The sequence below is a fragment of the Rhinopithecus roxellana genome, chromosome 5 (genome assembly GCF_007565055.1).
Source record: "Rhinopithecus roxellana isolate Shanxi Qingling chromosome 5, ASM756505v1, whole genome shotgun sequence".
In the NCBI taxonomy this organism is placed as follows: domain Eukaryota; kingdom Metazoa; phylum Chordata; class Mammalia; order Primates; family Cercopithecidae; genus Rhinopithecus; species Rhinopithecus roxellana.
This window is the reverse complement of record NC_044553.1, coordinates 49,784,831-49,790,726: the sequence shown is the minus strand read 5'-3', so window position 1 is coordinate 49,790,726 and position 5,896 is coordinate 49,784,831.

The window sequence follows — 5,896 nt, the reverse complement described above, 5'->3', positions numbered from 1 at the left end:
TCCTAAGGGATATGCGGTTTCCCTCAAAAGGCACAAAACGAAGACTACAAGCATACCTCATTTCACTGCGCTCCACTTTCTTCTGCTTCGTAGTTATTTTTTACAAATTGAGGTTTCTAGCAACCCTGCATTAAGAAGACTATTGGAACCATTTTTCTACAGCACATGCTCACTTCATGTCTCTGTGTCACATTTTTGGTAATTCTTGCAGTATTTCAAACTTTTTCATGATTATATTATCTGTTATGGTGATCTGTGACCGCTGCCCTTTGATGTTACTATTGTAATTATCTCGGGGTCCCAAAAACTGTACCCATATAAGATGATGAACTTCATTGATAAATTTTGTTCGTGTTCCAACTGCTCCACCAACTGGCTGTTGCCCTCTCTTTGCCTCCCTATTCGCTGAGACACAACAATCTTGCAATTAGGCCAATTAATAACCCTACAATGACCTCTAAGGGTTCAAGTGAAAGGAAGAGTCACACATCTCCAACTTTAGGTCACAAGTTAGTTGGTGAGGAAGGTATATTGAAAGCCAAGACAGGCCAAAAGGTAGGCCTGTTGCACCCATTAACCAACTCGTAAATGCAAAGGAAAAAGTCCTGGAAGAAAACTAAAAGTGCTATTCCTGTGAACGAATAAGCAAGTGAAACAGCCTACGGCTGATATGGAGAAAGTTTGAGTGGACTGGATAGAAGATCAAGCCAGCTACAACATTCCCTTTAGCCAAAGCCTAATCCAGAGCAAGGCTCTTTTCAATTCTATAAAAGCAGAGAGAGGAGAGGAAGCTACAGAAGAAAAGTTGGAAGCTAATAGAGGTTGGCTCATGATGTTTAAGGTTAAGAAGCCATCTCTGTAACATAAAAGTGCAAAATGGAGCAGCAAGTGCTGATGTTGAAGCTGCAGCAAGTTCTCCAGAAGATCTATCTAAGATCATTGATAAAGGTGACTACACTAAACAACGGTGTAGATCAAACAGCCTTCTATTGGAAGAAGATGCCACGTAGGACTTTCACAGCTAGAGAAAAGTAGTCCATGCCCGATTTCAAAGCTTCAAAGGACAGGCTCTCTTGTTAGGAGCTAATGCAGCTGCTAACTTTAAGTTGCAGCCAATGCTCATTTGCCATTCTGAAAATCCTAATGCCTTTAAGAATGATGCTAAATCTACTCTGCCTGTGTTCTATAAATGGAACAAAGCCTGGATGACAGCACATCTGTTTACACCATGGTTTACTAAATATGTTAAGCCTACAGTTGAAACCTATTTCTCAGAAAAAAAAAGATTTCTTTCAAAATATTACTCCTCACTGACAATACACCTGGTCACCTAAGAGCTCTGATGGAGGTGCACAGCGATTAATGTTGTCTTCGTGCCTGCTAACACAACTTCCATTCTATAGTCCATGGACCAAGGAATAATTTTGACTTTCAAGTCATATTTAAGAAATACACCTAATAAGGCCATAGCTGCCATAGTGATTCTTCTGATGAATGTGAGCCAAGTAAATTGAAAACCTTCTGGAAAGAATTCACCATTCAAGATGCCATTAAAAACACTGATTTGTGGAAGGAGGTCAAAATATCAACATTAACAGAAGTTTGGAAGAAGTTGATTGCAACACTCATGGACGACTTTGAGAGGTTTAAGACTCCAGTGGAGGAAGGAAATGCAGATGTAGTGGAAACAGCAAGAGAACTCGAATCAGAAGAGTAGACTGAAGTTGGGACTGAATTGCGCAATCTCATGATAAAACTTGAACAGATAAGTTGCTTTTCATGGATGAGCAAAGAATGTGGTTTCTTGAGATAGAATCTGCTTCTGGAAAAGACTCTGTTGAAATGACAAATAAGAACTCAGAATATTATGTAATTTTATTTTATTTCTTGTAGAGACGAGGCCTCATCATCTTGCCTAGGCTAATCTTGAATCCCTGGGCTCAAGTGATCCCTCTGCTTCGGCTTCCCAAAGTGCTGGGATTACAGGTATGAACCACTGCACCCAGTCTATTATGTAATTTAGTTGATAAAGCAGCAGCAGATTTGAGAGGACTGACTCCTTCTACCATAAGTAAAAGGTTATTAAGGCCAGGCATGGTGGCTCACGCCTGTAATCCCAGCACTTTGGGAGGCCAAGGCGGACAGATTACCTGAGGTCAGGAGTTCGCGACCAGTTTGGCCAACATGGTGAAACACCATCTCTACTAAAAATACAAAAATTAGCTGGGCATAATGGCACACACCTGTAATCCCAGCTACTCAGGAGGCTGAGGCAGGAGAATTGCTTGAGCCCGGGAGATGGAGGTTGCAATGAGCCGAGATTGTGCCACTGCACTCCAGCCTGGCCAACAGAGCAAGACTCTGTCTCAAAAAAAAAAAAAAAAAAAAAAAAAAAAGGCTATCAAATAGCATTGCATGCTGCAGAGAAATCTTTCATGAAAGGACGAGTCAATTAATATGGCAAATTTCACTGTTGTCTTCTTTTTTAAATTGCCATAGCCACCACAATCTTCAGAACCACCACCCTGATCAGTCAGCAGCTATCCACGTGGAGGAAAGACCCTCTACCAGCAAAAAGATTATAACTTGCTGAAGGCTCAGATGATCATTAGCATTTTTTAGCAATAAGGTGTTTTTTATTAAGGTATGTACATTGTTTTTTCAGGCATAATGCTATTGCATATAGATCCCATTGCACGCTGAATAGACACAGTATAGTATAAACATAACTTTTATATGTACTGGGAAACCAAACAATTGTGTGACTCACTTTAGTAATTTTCGCTTTACTGTGGTTGTCTGGAACCAAACCTGCAATACCTCTGAGGTATGTACCTGTTAAATTAATTTGTAATGACCCAGTGTTTAGCCACTCCTAAAATAATGAATTTCACTCAACTACTCTTAAATCTTCTTGCAAAATTGTGACAATAAAATATAACAGCCATTGTCTGTTTCTCTGACTTTTAAAAAAGAATCACAAAATGACCTTTATTTTCTGAAAAATTTCAGCCCTCAGGAGCATAAGCAGCAAGTACTTCCAGAAAAGTTGACTTTTCTATGTGCTGTTTTTAAAAGATCAAACAAGCAAGATCCAAGGAAGAAATGTGATTTTTCAATATTCATAGTTTTTCATGGTGTTTAAGTAAGGCAAAGAGCCGTGTTTTAAAGAAATTAAAATAGCATCTTTCTACAGGCTACCATAAAAAAATAGGTGGACATGGCTCAAATGGTTTTAAGAATTAAAAATGTTTGTCCATCTCTACTTAATGTCCCTCAGAGGTGACAAAAGTAGGCCATTTAATTTATTTGATGGAGAATTGTAACAGAACTCCACTGACATCTCAGCTCTACCTTAAGTCCAAGCTGGGAAGTTATGTGTATCAAAAAGAAAGGAAATCTGTTTCCTTTCCTCCCCCTAAGTGCATCTGACACAAGAGCATGAGGGCAGCAGCTTGCACATTGTCTAACTGTCCCAGTGTGCTGTGGCCTGATGGAAGTCCTCCAAATTGCACCCAGGAAATCTCAGCTTGCTTTCTCTTCCAGATGGCCTACACTGCTTAACTCTGATACGTGAGTGAGGGCACGCTTCATACAACTCATGCTCAGCATTAGCCCAAGAGGCCAATGCTGGATGTAAACCCAAAGTTCCTCCACAATCTGTGAGGCATATGGGAAAGATCCCATTGCAAAGTCAGGAGAGAATCCAGCTGATGTTTTCTGCTTGTGTGGTTTTTATTGAATAACTGACACTCTTTTAGGATGGCATGACACCCTTGCTCATAACCATAACATTATATAAAGATATCAAGCAGCAAGCATTTAAAACTCCCCCTCTCCCAACTCCACTCATTCCTGCTCTTTTGGCAGGAAGGAGATTCCAAAGACAACAAATACTGAGGAGCTGGAAGTCTTCTGTCAAATCCTGGTGTGCTACTCCATCACTGCGTAACCTTGGACAAGCCACCTAACCGTTCTGAGTACGTTTCCTCAGCTGTGAAAGAGGAAGAGCTGACTCACAGTGGTTGCAAAGAATAAATATGTGGGAGCACGTAGCACAGGGCTTGGCATATAGGTATTCCCTGAGTATTTCGAGTCATCTTACCCATTGTTCTCAGCTTCTTTACATCACAACTCTTTAACCTCTCTAGCCATGGCCTTGCAAATGTAAAGGTGGTGAACCATGGTAAATCCTGACCTACAACACAACAAGAAAACAGCATACTAAAACCCATACTGGGATGAGAGTAGATTGGGTCTGAAAGTAGACTGGGTCTTTAATATAAACCAGCATATATTATCCAACAGAGTTCAACTATAGACAGCTTCATTTGAAAAGTTTATTTCCTCTGGGCACAGTGGCTCACGCCTGTAATCCCAACACTTTGGGAGGCCGAAGCAGGTGGATCATGAGGTCAGGAGTTTGAGACCAGCCTGGCCAAGATGGTGAAACCCCGTCTCTACTAAAAATATAAGAATTAGCCAGGCGTGGTGGTGGGCGTCTATAATCTCAGCTACTCAGTAGGCTGAGGCAGAGAACTGCTTGAACTCGGGAATCAGAGGTTGCAGTGAGCTGAGATCGCGCCACTGCACTCCAGCCTGGGTGACAGAGCAAGACTCTGTCTCAAAAAAAAAAAAGAGAGTTTATTTCTATTCTGTTCTAACAATAGTCTCTAACCACCTTACTAACCAACTCTTCATGCCATTCAAAAGATTCAAGACTGAAGCTAAGTCAATGTTGTATCATTTTTTAAATAACTTTACTAAGAATATCCCTTCTGCTTGTCCTCATAGTCAATCAAATATATAAGTACCTGACATGTCCAAACTCCTATCTTATACAAACTGCTGACCCAGCGTGGTGTTTCCCATCATTGCTTTTTAAAACACAGGAAATTTCAATACTGAATGGGCAAAAGAAATTAGGACAAGCCAGCCTCTAAAAAACCTGAGTTAAAGAAAAACAAAATCATGTCTGAATGGATAATTCATGATTCTGACAGTCCAGCATTTAATGGTATTAACCACTCTACTAAGGATCTATCTAATGCACTTAGGTAAGACTTTTTATTTCCATGAAATTGGATCTTTGGTTCAAAATTTAATCTCCTACCAAGAACTCTGGACTGTATAAGTGACATGGTGGTGAGGTAGGCTCTTAATATTTCATTGCTGGGAATATAAATAAAATTGATCAGATTATTTGCCAAATAATGTTTCTTTAGCAGGGCTAACTCCTCCCCTAAGTGGGCTGTCAAAGAGTGGAGCAAAAAACAGACTCTGAGCATTAAAGTTGTATTTTCCAGCTTAATTTTCCAGGACTCAAATTGAGCCATTAAAAAAAAAAAATCAGTGCACATAAAAAAATTGGTTTATTTGCTTGTAGGACCTTTGTCTGGAAGGAACAAGCAAAGCCTTGGAGGTCAGATCTTTTGGCATATTGACTAAAGTGAAAGATACAAGACATGCTTTTGGAACTATATGATCCTCCTTCAGAATACTGTCACTATCATTCTTATGACATTAGGAATCATGAAAAAGATATAGTTACCATTTTACAGAATATAAAATTCTTAATAAACTTCCTCCTTTCTTTCCTATTGAAATTTTTCAAAATTGTTTGAAAAGGGGAATTTACTCTGTCCTATCTGAAACTAATGTTATTTTACTAATGTTGTTTCCAGGATATGGAAGGGCAAAATATAATTTGTTCAATTGTCAGATTCATAGTGGTCAGTGAATAACCTATTCATGGGTAAACAAATATGAAGTGACACTATGACCAAAGCTTTCTAAAACTCTTAGTGTAAATGTATAAGTCAATAATGTTACAAAGATGTGTGTAAAAATTCTAGCAAGCTCTTCCTGCCAAAGATGGAATATATTAATCAAACCC